Source organism: Polistes dominula, unplaced genomic scaffold, assembly GCF_049000335.1.
Source record: "Polistes dominula isolate Pdom_NZ unplaced genomic scaffold, Pdom_raw_medaka contig_16, whole genome shotgun sequence".
Classification (NCBI taxonomy): domain Eukaryota; kingdom Metazoa; phylum Arthropoda; class Insecta; order Hymenoptera; family Vespidae; genus Polistes; species Polistes dominula.
This window is the reverse complement of record NW_028301040.1, coordinates 3250660-3266509: the sequence shown is the minus strand read 5'-3', so window position 1 is coordinate 3266509 and position 15850 is coordinate 3250660. Positions and strand designations below refer to the sequence as shown.

The 15850-nt window shown below is 34.4% G+C and overlaps 1 protein-coding gene and 1 long non-coding RNA gene across 12 annotated transcripts in view; one reads left to right on the top strand and one right to left on the bottom strand.

The window, feature by feature from the left end:
* Positions 1-15850, bottom strand: part of Lar (tyrosine-protein phosphatase Lar) — a 506717-nt gene that overhangs the window by 284156 nt on the left and 206711 nt on the right. The gene's annotated exons all lie outside the window — the stretch shown is intronic.
* Positions 1-15850, top strand: part of LOC149031799 (uncharacterized) — a 67815-nt gene that overhangs the window by 5551 nt on the left and 46414 nt on the right. The gene's annotated exons all lie outside the window — the stretch shown is intronic.

The window sequence follows — 15850 nt, the reverse complement described above, 5'->3', positions numbered from 1 at the left end:
TCATCATGTAATAATTTTATATACTTTTGTATTAAAAAACACATACACATACACACTAACATTAACGACAAATACGTTTATCTCGTTCAAAGTTTCTAGTTAGACTGTTTCTTTTCTATATTACATTTAACTTTCTCAATTTTTTTTCTTTATTATTTATCAACGATTTTAATCTTATTTAATTTATACTTTTGACATTACGTTTGCTTACTTATACGTCAGATCATTTGTTTCCAGTTCTTTACGATATTACGATAAAAGATTTCTTATCTAACAAAATTATTTTTTGATAAGTAAGTTGGCTTACTTTATCCTAATTAAATTAAACCTATAAAATATATTATATTTAAAAATTATTTTATTTAAATTATATTAAATAATAACTATATATATTTAATTTATTTAAAATAATAATTATAATTATAATAAAATAATAACAATAATAATACGTATAACTCTAAAATAAACTAAACCTGTAAAATATATTATATTTAAAAATGATTTTGCTTAAATTATAATTAAAATAATAACTATAATAATACGCGTAATACTAAAATAAAAAAAAAAAATTGAAATTATTATGCAGGTAAAATGTACATTTAAAAAAAAAAATCACACACAAAAATAGATAAAAAATTTTTAATAGACGACTTATAATATGAGAGCCTAATTGAAATTATTTAAAAAAAGAAACGTAACTTAAAGGAAGAGGAAAGGAGTGGGGTGGGGGTGGAGGTGAAACAGACAAAGAGATACGAAAGTCGTTTTGATTACCAACCGTCTCAACCGATAATACAACAGTGAAAAACGACGTTACGAGTTATATCGAGTGAAAGGCAAGAGACATCAATTCATTATTCAGTATGGCCGATTAATATTTACGATAGCATCGGGAATAATCTACTTCGTTTGTGGCATTGTGCCTAGCGCCAGAGCTCTTTCCGCCTCTCTTCGTTATCGGCACTAGCACTCTCGATCATTAAACCACTCTAACTCATTTCCGGAGTATCAGTTCCACGTTTTGACTCGAACAACAACCAACTAATACTACCTACTACTATGACTACCACATTACATATATATATATATATATATATATATATATATAAATTTGTATCATCGTAAAAATAATTTCATCCCTTTTTGTCAACTTCTTTTTCTCATATTTCACCTTATACACATTCTTATTAATCAATTTCATTGTAAAACCTTCAAATCATTTAGTAATTTAGTATCAAACGTTTCATAAATTATTTAAAACCTTATTGATATTATTTATACGTCAAACTATTTATTTTGTTAAATTCAAATCAGAAATGAAGGATGCATAAAAAAAAAAAAAAAAAAAAAAACATTAATGAATGTTATAATCATCTCGTGACAATGTCATCTCATTCTTTCGAATTAATTCGTGAAACGTGAACGAAGAAGATTTGTCATTCGTAATAATCGATGGACGGAATAGAAGAAATAATATTTTATAATTCCATATAAGTGATTAGGTAGAGAGAAGAAAAATTCGATCGATAATTATTATTTTCTTTCGAGTAATTCTATGAACTATGCTTGGGGGGTTATATATTCGTGGTTGTACGTTCTCGGAAGTACTTTAATAATATTCTAGAAAATGCATCGGAGTAAAGTACTACGATAAAACGATAAGATAAACAGCCGCCGAAGTAAAACTACGACGACATGCACGATGACGAATCATAATTAAGTTAACGAAAGAGTATATCGTAAATGGAAAAAGGGTTGTTCTCGACTAACACCCATCATGATGTATACACACTTATATAATATTTTAACGATACCAAGAATCCCAATTATAGTCATTGTTATTTCTCGTGAAACCATTAAAATAAACAAACAAACAAACAAAAATATACAAAAACAAATCTTACACAATTACTCGAACAATATAAAAACAAAATGTCATTTGAAAAATTCGATAGTTCGATTTAGTTCCTAAGTTTTAAAAGATATTTATTATCAATCCCATTAACCGCCCTCCCCCGCTTAGTTCCCTACCTTAAACCATTTCCATTTGTTTCTTCGAAACAAGAGCGAGAAAAATCTGAAAGCAAAGTTCGTGCGCTATCGATGCAGTCACGTTTTCAAAATATATATAAATTGAAATCCCAATATTTATCGGATAAATATTTGCTCGTAGTTGAGACGGGGGTGGGTGGAGGGATAGAAGGGGACGGGGGTCACGTCCATTTGGTTTCTACCTTCGATGTTATCATCGGCACACATCTATTCGTCTTCTGACTGTACTTCTATTATCGACTCCCCATCATCCTTTCCAACATTATTCTAACAACAAACCCTTTTACAGCATTGTCGGGCTCGATCTTACGACTCTACTACTTCACTCGTCGCGCTTGTGTTTCATTTCCGTCACTTTGTCGCTCAACAAGACTCCTTCCCTCTCTTCCTACTCATTCCATTTCCTTCTGTATATAAGTACGTGTGTTTGTTCGTTTGTATGTATGTGTGTGTGTGTGTATGTTTGTTTGTTTCGCTTATCCGCTTTTCAATGTGGTCAGTAAAGTGAATTTTCACGAAAAATTTCCGATTGCAAAAATTATATCGTACTATATTATTCGACGAATTTTTTGAAAGCTCGTTTGCACGCGTAATTAAACAATGAAAATGGTATAATGAAATATTTAAAAAGAAGACAAAAAAGAAAAGAAAAAAAAAACAGGAGAGTGAGAGAGAACAATTCGGTAGAAGAGATTTTAAAAAACAATTTTCATTCTATATCCTCTCTGGTCAGTGTCGGAACACTCTTCTTCTTCTTCTTTCTAAAGATATAAATCCTTTAGCTAGCTCGTACCATCCCTTTTCCTCTCACCAAACAACCTTTTCCCTCATACCCCACTCCTCATCCTTATTCCTACAAGCCGCGAGCGAGCCACCAGTTCACATTCTTTTCTCTTATTCCGAGTTTCCTCCTCTCGTACCCCTCTCAAGAGAGAAAAAGAGAAAAAGAGAAAAAGAGAAAGAGAGTTGCAGCTTTCCATCCGCGGTCCTCGGCTATTTCTACTCTTTTCTTTCATGCGAACAAAAGATAACAACCAGCGTAAGAATAACCGGAAAGCAAGAAGGAGAAGATGGTCTCGAGTACATTGGAACTCTTAAATTAAGGTTAGAAAACGCGGATGGAAAGGCGAGGAAAAAAGGGGTAGATATGGGATACTGGAGATGAAAAATAAAAGAATAGAAAATAAAAGAATACAAAAAGAGAGGAAGAATAAAATAAAATAAAAAAAAAAAAAAATAGATTTATCGTTAAAATAAGAACAAACGGTAGCCTATAATAATCTCAAATTGAAAGTACAACTTTCTTTGTTATAAATAATTTATCAACAAAAAACAAAAGGGTAGAGAGAAAAATAAATAAATTCATTCATTAACTTCGATTATTTGTTATACAAAAATCGTAATAATTAAAAATAACAACAAAAAGAAATGCAGTGTTTCCTGCAATTTAACACGTTCGTAAACAAACAAAAAAAGAATCCACAATCGTGAGAGAAAAAAGAAAAGAAAAAAAAAGAAAATATATATAAATATAGGTGAAAAAGAAAAAAAGTTGGACAGGGGGTGTAGAAAATGTAAGGGGTTAGAGAACAATCGTAGGACTTGTACATTAGAGGGACTTATGAATAAACATTTCCCGGAAGCACCCGGCGGAAAATTACCGGCGGAACCGCCGCGACCCTTGACTCCTCCTTATTCTTCATCCTTTTTCTTCTTCCATCTACCACCTCCTTCCTACCACCCTCGCCATCACCGCTAGGAGTAGTACCACCCCTTTAACAACCCCTTCGCAAGCTCCTTCGCGGGAGCTAACCTTCTGCTTTCGTTCACGTACGCGTTACTTCGCGTGCGACTAATCGTTGAATTTGTCCTCTCGTTGAAAATGCAAAATTCCGCGTTCTTTGATGCGAACGAGTTTAAATTATCTCAACGTAATACCACCCCTTTTTTATTTCTTACATCAGCACGCTATAATTTCTGCTGTTTTTCCTTTTTCTTCTATGCTTGGTTGGTTGGTTGGTTGGTTGGTTGGTCTTTTTCTTTTCTTCTTTTTTTATTACACTATCATATACGATAATCTTATAACTTTTTGTTGAATTTTCATTTGAAATTCGTATCTCTTATACATTTATCATTCAATATTTATTTTTAATCAGCAAACCTTTTTCTCCCTTCACCCCTTTTACAAATGTACGTAGTAAATTGTTATTTTTATTTAACAAATTTTTGTTTAGATCGACAATTTAACAATTTGGTAAGAATAATATTCTCATTTGAATGCAACGAGTAACGTTTGAATATTTCTATTTTCATTTTTTTTTTGTATTTTATTCACGTTCGCAATGTTTCGAGATTTTTCACAGTCAACAGTTTTATTTGTTCTTTTCCGCGAAGGTTGTGAAAGTGGTAGAAGAGAACGACGAAGTAGATAATTAGTTGTATATATATATATATGGGTTCATAGGATGGGCGATAGATAGAGAGAGAAAGAGAGAGAGAGAAAGAGAGGGGGAAAGAGTTATATTGTGTTTCACAGTTTCCAAAGTAAATTTGACTCGCGTGGAACCGATACGGTGGTAGTAGAACACCACCGACGAGGGCGACGCGTCGATCTACTTAATGAACTTTCGAACGATTCAAGAGGGGGTTGGCTCGTTGCGATAATGGTAATTCTCGAATGTCATTGAACGCGAGTCACAGCGAGTCACCATCACCACCATGCCTTGTCTATATGCGAAACCACGAAATTAATGAGATTTCATGATGACAGAGCAAAGTACCTGTTTCTCTCTCTCTCCTTCTCTTCTTAAACATTTCATTTTAAGAAAACCAAAAAATCTTGAAACTAAGAAGAAATATTTAACGAAATATTTTTTTTTTTTTTTTTTTACTGTAAAACCCGTAACGCGCGCGCGTTATAAAATGTTTTCTTTTTTACGAGTCATAGCGCGAAGTGCGTCAATATTTTCTACGCGTATGAAATGATTTAAGGTAACCCCTTTGGTCGCGTCAAGTTACCATTTATTGGTTACACGAAGTAGTGAGAAATTATTACGAAAGTGGGCTAAAGGAATTTGAGTCCCTTTCGAATAGAGAGAGATGTAGAAGTAACTTAGCTTTTCCACCTTTCGACCTACTCCTTCTTCTCCTCTAAACCCTTCTTACCACTCCACGTTTCGAGTCTTTAATGGTCTTGATCACGAACGTGGTTGAAAAGCGAAACTTGAACGAGAGAACGGTAAAATGGCACTTTGTTTCCTTAGAAAGGACTTTAAAACTAGCACGCGTTACGAACAAGAATATACATGTATATATATTTCAATTATTATTTTTATAAATGATTAAAAATAATAAATACTTTTCTATCGAATGAAAAATAGATTTATAAAAATATTCCAGGAAAAAAGAAATATTTAAATAAGGTTTAGAGAAGAATTTAAAAGAATTTATACTCGTACAATTTATTTTCGCAAAGCAAACGAATGTTATGCAAATTCATCTTACAACGTGGACTATTATAGTTAAGTATAAAGTCGAATGATAATAATAAGGGTTTGGGAATTTTTCGAGAACTCATCTTTAACGAGATTTCGAAAGAGTACTCGAACCGTCCTCCATCGCAGGAAGAATCAAAGAAAAGTTGATTTCGAGAAGTGCACGAATGAAAGAAAAAGAAAGAAAGAGAGAGGATGGATACTTGGAACGAGCTAAAGAGAGAAGAACAAGAAGGAAGAAGGAAGAAGAAGGATAGTAAAGAGTAAGGACGAAACTGATGGGAAGATTCGTTCGTAGGAAAGCTTCCCTTCGCGGATAGTACTTAGAAGGTTCACAGGATGAGAAAGAAGGATGATATAGAGTGAAAGCGAGAAAGGATATCTCTTACTTTCTCTCTTTCTCTCTCTCATCCTCAAAGGCAAACCTAGAAGAAAATTTTCGCGAAAAGGAAAAATCTGTAACTCGACGAGAGTAGTGCAAGGAATCCAATTGTCAGTGGCAAAGGGACCGCAGAAGAGCGAACGACGCGTCGAGAGGAGATTTCAGGGATGATGGAAGGGTAGGTGGGTGTGTGCCACACGATGGGGTAGAAAAAGAAGTAGGAGAAGGCCTTGCTTCAGGCTGAAAGTCTGAAAAACGTCGCTTTGAATGCTACCAACCACTGACGGATTCGACACTGGCTATCTTTTTCTCTCTCTTTCTCCCTTATACTTCCCTTTCCTTTCCTTCTATAACTTTATCCTCCATCCTACTCGACTCTCCGACCTGGCCTCCTCGTAATTTCCTTCGTATCAAAGGATATCGCATTATATATTTACTCTTACTCGGGTCTGGACGGATTTCGTATCTTTTTAACGTTAAACACATACATATATATATATAAACCCCCCAAAGTTTCAAATATTAAATCGTTCATAAGTATGTACTTACGAAAAAGAAGGAGAAGGAGATAGGACTTGGTAGAAGGGTGGGAAAGAGGGACGAGGGAAAGGGCCGGGTGTTTGGGATCGGTTGTAAAGAGAGATTTTAAAGAGAGAGAAAGATTGCTCTCTCTCTCTCGTATAGAGTATCGGTTTCATCAGACTTTTCTTCAGGAAATAGCTTAGGAAGTTTTTCGAAAAAAAGCAGGGGGATGGGGTTAGAGAAAAAAGTAAAAAGGAATAAAAAAAAATACAGACAACTCTGGAATGTAGAATGTCCGACGAATTAAATCGACACGGACGATGGCAAAATCGAGAAAGAATGTGTTTTCGTTTTCTTTCTTTATTTTGTTTTTTTGTTTCTTTATTTTATTCCTATCTTTCTCTTTCTCTCTTTCCCTCTCACACAGTTGTTCGTACCGAAACGTCGATACTTCGAACGGAAATGGACGAATAACGATTCCGTGAGTTCTCTCTTTCTATTTTTGTTTCTCTCTCTCTTTCTCACTGAAACACGTAGAATACTAAACCCAATTCCAAGCTAGTACGTCTTCTTCCGTCGACAGATGCTACCTACCAAAACGAGAGCTTCGAACTATGCAGAAGACGCGTTTCCGTTTGGTGCGCCCACCCGCGAATAAGTCACGTGACTTCTGTATTACGTGCTACTGTATAAGTAGTATAGTAGTAGTATATATACGACGAAATAAGTGGCGCGCGTGCCACGTGTGAATTATATTCGAACGACGTCGTAGTCGTTGTAGTCGTCGTCATCTCAGGGAGTTTCCTTTACTTCCTACTTATTCCACCCCCGTTCTTATTCCCCTCTGTTTCCTTGTATAAATGAAAATAGTCGATAAATTATTATCAAAGTTAGGAAAATTTCTTCATACTCGTAAATAGTTTCGATCGCTTAAGGCAAAATGCTAGGAGACATACCTTTTAACGGGTACCATGTTAAATAATGGAAAGTTAGGAAAATTAATTAATGTTTCTTTTTTTTCATTAACTTTGTTCAGGACAAATAAGTTGTCGCTTATATTAGGATAGAAGAAAATTGGATAAAATAAATGTAAAAAGAAATACAATTATTTTCGTTTAGTACAATAGGTAAATGTAAATACCACTAATACAAACAGTTACGCGTTTATCAGAGGGTCCGAAAAAGCATCAGTGAAATTCTCTTCAGCAATGGTATACTACCTTCAACGTAACCATTCACTATCCGTCCACTTACTCTCACTCATACTAAACCCTCTCTCACCAAACCATCACCACCCGTTGCTTGCTTCCTTGCCACCCTTCATTTGAGTTTCCGTTTGCGAGCCGACGTAGACTGATGCATTGGCAAACGATCGACTGGATGCAACATTAACGAAATCAGCGTAGAGACGACAGTCTCCAATCCTCTTTCCTCCACCATGAAAACTTTTATCGTTAATTACCTACGGACCTTTCCACGTCCAAAACCAAACCTCATTCCACGTCTCTTGAACTGCGAGTTTAACTTTGCTCGCAGTTCGAAGATCGACCTATACCGTCGTTGATCGAGTCACTCCTAGATATATATATGTGTGTGTGAATGTGCGTATGTGTATATGTATAAGGAAGATGAGAAGAAATTCTTCTTTTTAGAATAGATGTGAAATCTTAGATAAAAGTCATCATCGTTTCAACGAATAATCCAAGAAATAACGTTATTTTATTAGATAATACCCCATCCATTCTAGCCTAATTACTACTAATTATGCCGAGCATTAAAGTTTCATACGCAATGAGGGCTAAGTTGAATAGTCGGAATTAAAATCTCGGTATGACGTGATGGGTTCGCATGATTACGGACGAAGTCTAATTAAAATCCGTCCTCGTTCTCCACGTTGCAGCAGTAGCAGTAACTGATAGTAGTAGTAGTAATAGTAGTACTAGTAGTAGTGGTAGTAGTAGTAGTCATCTTCTTCGTCGTCGAATCTACGAGAATCGTACAAACTTTCGTAGGTTTTAGGATCGAACTCGAAGTATCGTACAATAAGGATGTTTATGCGAGAAAGCCTTGAAGTAATAAGGAAACTCTGAGAAATTTGCCGAATTAACCCCCCCCCCCATCCCCACCCTTTTTCTCACTCACTCACTCATTCATTTTCTTTCTCCTCTCTCTCTCTCTCTCTCTCTCTCTCTCTCTCTCTCTCTCTTGGATTTATTTTATCGCCACAGAATGCTTCCTTCTCTTTCTCCCACTCCTTTTCTGCCCACCCTCCTATCCCACATCCCCCAAACTTCCCCTAAAACCCTTCTACTTCTCTTCGGTCGAACGAAAGCTAGCACGAAATTTATTCGCGCTTATTCAAAGCATTCCCCCCAGTTATTGTTAAGACTCTATCAACGTTTATGACCGCGAACATAAATGCGAAATAACGATCCCTTTTCGTCCTGGTCCTAGTCCTAGTCCTGCGGTCGTATCGCGCTAGTGAAAATACCGAATTTTCTTTTAAAAGTAACATCAATTCTATCGTATGATGATAAATACTATTCTATAGCTATAAATGTAACGTTGTTATTATTATCTAAAGAAGGAAGAAAGAAAAAATGGAAATCCTGATATTTTTTAATTGAATTGATATCAAAGTAAGGGTGGGGGGGGGATTCGAAAAGAAAAGAAAATGCTCTGGTTCTCTTTTTTTATCTTTCTTATATATCATTCGATCTTTTTCCTTCCTTATATTCAGAATAAGAAAATCAGAAATAGAAAATAAGAAGAAAAAAAAAGGAAAGAAAATTGAAAAAGAGATAAAGAAGCGAAAAAGACGCGTGTAACGCTACAATGCAAGAATCTCTCTCTCTATATATAAGATTTTCTAGTTTTTCTATCTTTCTCTAACCCCTTTCCTTTCCTTTTTTCTTTTATTCTACCTTTCTTCCTTTCTACTTCTCGTCATCTTTCTCTCGAAGACTTCAGCAACCAACTCTCGTGTTCTTTCTCTATTTCTCCGTTTCTCTAACATCACCTATCTACCTTACGTACTACCTACCTTACCTACCTACACCTTCACCAGTCACCACCTCCTCCACCTCACACACTTCACCTTCTCCATCTCTTTCTCTCATCCCAACACGTCACTCATAACAAGACCCGACAACAATGCTCTTCTCTCGCCTTTGTTCCGAAATTCTTTGCTCGGCCGAGGCTTTGTGTACTCGTCCTCTGTATTAATTAAAAGTTTTTGAAGACCCCTCGTGTCCGTTCTTTAGAGAGAACGCCAACAACGACTACTACTACGACGACGACGATGACGATGACGATGACGGCGATGACGTCGTCAACGACAACGATGACGAAAGAACGAGTTTTACCAAGATATCTTGATATTATTTTCTTTTTTTTTTACAAATTTTTCAATGTCCCTCTTTTCTTAACCACCAATCCTCCGTTTACTCCCTCTCATCCTTTCACTTTGACCGTTATGGTATCGTTAAAAAAAATGTTCTTACTTTATTCGTTCGTTCTTCTTTTTTTATGTTTTCAAAGTTAAAAATTTGACTTTAACTGAAACCAACGTTGATGTGTCTTTCCACGTATTATCCTTCATCATAAAATGTGTTATTTCTCTCCCACCCTCTCTCCTTATTCTTTCTTTCGTTCGCATTTTCCACCCTTTTCTTCGCTTACGTCGTCGTCGTCGTCGTCGTCGTCGTCGTCGTCGTCGTCGTCGTCGTTACGCGTAGTATAAGTACGTTTTTTTCTTTCTTTTTTTTTTTTTTCAAAACAAAAATTTTTCGTTCACGGCGCTCCTATTATTATTTCCAAGCTAGAGAAAAAGTAAAATTGTAAACTCGCTTTTCAACTCTTTGCTTTACCCTGGCCATGTCGTCGTCGTCGTCGTCGTCACGCATATACACACATAAACAAATACACATATTTCGTTTGCTTGCGCTCGTTCTCACATATAAGTAAAAAGAGATATTATACGTACAAAACAACAAATTCACAATCCTTCTTTTAATGGCTACATTTCAAAAGTAAAAGAAATAAAAATCATACGTCGTCGTCGTCGTATTATTCCAACGCGATGAACGCGCTAGGATCTTTAAAAGGAAAGCAAAAAAAAAAACCAAAAAAAAAAAAAGAAATTAAAAAACAAAAATAAAAATAAAAAGAAATATCTCAATGAAGAAAATAATTTTTCTCTCTCGGTCTTTCTTTGATACTTTATTTTTCATTGTTTTCTCAACGTTGATGTCCAACGTAAGAAGAACGATTGTTTACCTTGTAATTCGGCCGAAGTTATTTCCAACGTGAGATTATCTTTTCCATTAACTCTTATCTAGCTGGTAGACAAGTACAAGCCGTTGTTGTTGTACGAACTAGACGCTTAAGATGACGTAGAAGATGATATCGAGGAACGTGATAGACTTTAAACACATTCCGTACGTGCATGCAATATCAAAAGATGGCCGAGCGATACTATACTCCGCGTTACTGACGACTATTCACAACACAAACCCCTCACCACCCCAAACCATCTCTTCATTCCATCATCTCCTACCCTTCCCCCCCCCCATTTCACTCCCTTTAACCCTTTCAATCTCGTTCTATCTTCCAACATTGACAAAGACCTCCGGCAGTAGTAGAGCATCGCATATATATATAACTACACCATAAACTATTCAACTACATAAACAAACAACAAACCGTGATCATTTGCACGGAGGGCTTGGTTTTATCTATTAATCTATTATAAAGTTAAATTCTACAATGATACAAAATAACGCTTAGACCCCTCTTTTAAGGGAAACAGTACATTTCTCTACGTATATCTGCTGACTTACCTTGGTTTATACCAAGGGAATGTAAAATCATGAACCAAACCGACGATGCGAACTAATTTTCTTGACAGTCGACGTATAAATTCTGATGTTGAGAAATATAAAGGGAAAGAGAGAAAATGTATTATTATTTCGTGTCGAGATAACGAATACGAGAAAAGTTCTGTCACGAATTAACAAACATATTTTGTATACGCTGATTAGAAGGTATACTTTTTTCTTTTTTCTTTTTTTAAATGTAAAAATACGTATAAGTAATTATTAGAGGTATGTAATTAATTTCTGTGTTTCAAAAATGAACGAGGGGAAAGAAACGAAAAATTCAACACAGTTGGCGGAGGTTGCTTAGCGTAAATGAATAATTCTTTACTTAAGACAGTAATTCTTGTAATATTACTTAACGATAAGTATATACGAGTGAGTAATTAATGAATATTTTAATTATTACAAAACATACATCTTGATTATTTGAATGTTTAATGTATTTGTCTTTGGTTTTTTTTTTCTTTCCTTTTTTATTCTAACCTTTTTGTTAACGTTAATATTAAATGAAACAAGAACGACTAACTATATTTCAAGATGTAAAAAAAGTGGAAGTAAAAGTAAAAAAAGAGAAAAAACATGGGGAAAGAAATGAAAGTATAAAAGGACGGATTTATTTTTATGCCAACGAGTAACGGGAAAGAGAGAAAGAGAAAGAGAGAAAGAGAGCATAGTTGATTGAATTAACGGAAGAGTTGTCGTGGCATCGGGAAAAGTTCGCTAAAGAGCTTTCTCCTGAAAATTATACGAGTTGAAACTCGGTAGAAACGTGTTACCGTCGTCTACGGCAATCCGGTCATTCTCTTAATTGACAGAAATTCTGACCCAAATCAAATCGAAAGCTGCCCGGAAGCTCCGCCGGACTTTTCGTGAACGTAGTAGACAGCAATGAAACGAATGAAAGCGGAAAAGGATTTTCTATGAGAAAGAAAGAGAGAGAGAGAGAGAGAGAGAGAGAGAGAGAGAGAGAGAGAGTGGAAAGTCAATGTACAGTGGATGGAAAAATTATTGGACATTCCTGAAATATTGTTCGTTTTATAGAAAACATCAAAACCGGATTGTTTAAAACATTAATCCATTGCAGTGTTATATTTTTTTTAGTTTTTTTTTTTTTCACAAAAACCATTTGTTATTTTTCGATTGGTTAAAATCAAATACAAAAAAAAATATTTCGCTAACCATACTATTTTCTGTATCAAATGTTCGAGCTAATTGTGAATAATTTCTTTCTTTTTGAATTTTTTTTTTGTCTCGATAAACGTACGATTCAACTTGCTATTGTTAAAGGTATTTAATCAATTTATAGTAGAAAAAGTAAAAAAAGAAAAAAAGAGGAAAATATAAATTATTAATACTAGTAACTCGATCTGTAAAACCAGTGGAAACATTTGTATTGTAACATTTAAAATGACCATACGTATATACACACAAGTTATTTAAATAATCGTACAATTAAATTTATCCTACTCATAATAAAATGTTCTATTAGAAACAAAATCTATTAAACAACAAATATATCATTTCAATTAATTAACAAAACTTAAAAGTAAACCATTAAAACATTCAACAAAATAATTTCTAAAATCATTTCTATCCTATAATAGTTATATTTGAACCGACCAGCAAAGCAAGTAGATAATAGGATTCGTATATCGTCGTTATGACTACTTTCAAATTCTCCAAAGATACATTTATTTATTTATATCTTTTTTAAGCCGATGAAAAAAATTATAAAAATCTGTGTTGGATGGGATTGGTATAGAGCCGTCAGGCGGGTTCTTCTATCGCAAAATAGTAACAGATAGATAGGAAGATTTATATATAGATAGATAGATGGGGAAGATAGGAAGAGTAGAAAGAGAAAAAGAGAGAGAAAGAGAGAAAGAGAGGTTGTGAAAGGACCACAGAATCCTCACCAGCGCGATTCCCCTTGTCAGTCGATCCCAAGCGAGAACTCTAATGGAATTGTTCCGTCGGAACGATATCCACAGTCGGTTCTGCATTTTTCATCGAACACTGACCGTCCCATCTGCCGCATAGTTTTCTCTCTTACTCTCTCTCTTTCTCTTTCTCTCTCTCACTCATTCTGGAATCGCTACGTACCTGGGTACATCCCTACACCGGGACTCCAAGCGCGGATGAAAATTCGCTCGAGCTAAGCTTTATCGATGCGATCGTAAAACGCCGAGGATATCTATACATACATATATATATGTACATACACACACACAGACAGACATGTATATATATATATATATATACATACGTATCTACCCGTAACTCGTCTTTCACGCTTGCCAATCTTTTCCTATATCCACCGATGGACCCCATTTTTATTAACGTTTCCAACGACCCAACTTGTGCGATTTTAAATAGAAAGTATAATAAAAAATATATGTATGTATGTATATATATATATACTTTTTATTTAACCTCTTCGTGTAATTTGAACCCTTCTCGTCTGATCTAACGTGGTCTTTCGTGGACCACAAAATTATTTATCATTTTAATCTATTTATATGTAAACTAACATGTTTTAAGAGAAACATATATCTCGAAAAACATAAAACCATTTTCCAAGTATAAATATATTATTCAAATATCAAAAAAAAAAACAAAAAAAACCATGACTTTTAATAATTTTTATTTCATCAGATAAAATGTTTCAAACTCGCTTCAATATTATCTCAACGATTAAAATCAATTATAACGCTTTTATTTGAAATATTTCATAATATAGGAATCCCCTTAAAAAAAAATTACAATTGTATTACATTATATGAGGTTAAATAAAATGAAATAAAATTAATATACTGAAAGGAGTTAACCAAAAAATGATTGATTCATTGAATGACGACCGATGATAATACAAATGTAAAATGTATATTACAAAGTAATATTTTGTAATTGAATATCAATTTTTATTTTATATTAGGGGTATCGAGAAGTAATCAAAATCTTTCTTTGCTGGCAAAAAACATTTATTTATTAAATAATTTTTAAATGCTAATCAACACAAAATTTGTTCAGTATTTTCTAACACTTATTGTTTGACGTATAGTAAATTGTTCAATTCCCTTTTTAAAAAGTCCTTCGATTTTGTATTAACACAATTTAAATGTGAGTGTAATCATTGAAGAAATTTTGATTACTTTTCGATACCCCGTAATATAATCATATGGGATTAATTTACCATACTTACATTAAACGTAATACGTTTACATTAAAAACTGACAATGTGAGATAAGAGCAATCGTGTGATATTTCCAACGATTAAACTATTCGTTTTAAGAGAGGTCTCTACTTAACCTAACAAGCCGGTCTTCCCTTTTGTTCTCTCGCGTAATGGTGTTGGTGGTGGTGTGTATGCAATGTACATACATACGAATAGTAGGTACCCCTCCTCTCGCTTGCTCTTTCGTTACCTCGTCTCTGTTCTTTAGCCTCAAAAGAAGTAAGAACACAGAGAGAATGAGAAAGGAGGAGTAGGGAGAGAGAGAAAGAGAGAGAGAAAGAGAAAGAAAGGGAAAAAAGGGTTGTGAAACGGCTCGACGGAATTTTTTCGTAGAAAAACAAGGGCTACGATTTTTCTATGTACTCTTCAAACAGCAAAGGTATTCCCATTCCTCGTTGAGACAAAGAGACACCTCAACTTCGCACTTTCGACATTCCTTTTCTATTTTTTTATTTTTTTATTTTTTGTTTTCCTTTTTATCTTTCTTTCTTTATTTCGTATTCCTTTTCTCCCCCTCTTTTTTCTCTCTCTCTCTCTTCAATTTTGCAAATTATTCGACTCTCATAATCAACCCTCTCTTTTTATTTTTAATTACGAGAAACCATTGAAACGCGTACAAAAATAAAGTTCGTAAAAATCGTGAAAGGAAACTATTTATTTTATTTAAATATGACGAAAATGACGATGACGATGATACTGATGATAAAGATGAAGAAAGAAAGATGTTGATTTGGATGGTAAAACTTGTCGTTTTAGAAAAAAAAAATCTTTTACGTGGGTACGTTCTTTCTTTTTTTCTTTTTTTTTTTGAGGGGGGGGGGGAACTGAGGTTGAGTTTTTTTAAACGAAATTCATCATCCGTGAATCTCAATTAAAACGATTCAAAGACATTTAACGTGTTTAAGAATAAGAGAAAGGAAAAGGGTGAAAGATGAGGGACAGATTTTCTATAGTCAGAAAGTTGACACTCTTAACGGCCATTAAATGACACCGTTGGTTGGTATTACAAAATAGCAAATAGGATAAAGAGAGAGGAAGATAAACGATGTTCGCGTCAATTAACGCGTTAAATGCGAAAAGGAGGTTGAGAAGTTGAAACAAATTACTTGAGGAGGAATGAAACATTTTCCATGTGTCGCAAATTCGAGAAAAGATGAAAGAGAGAGAGAGAGAGAGAGAGACAGAGAGAGAGAGAGAGAGAGAAAGAGAGAAAGATACTAAAAACTTTTTCAATTGGATAAAAAGGGATGAAATGAACCGAGGAGCCATGAAAGAAATTTATTAT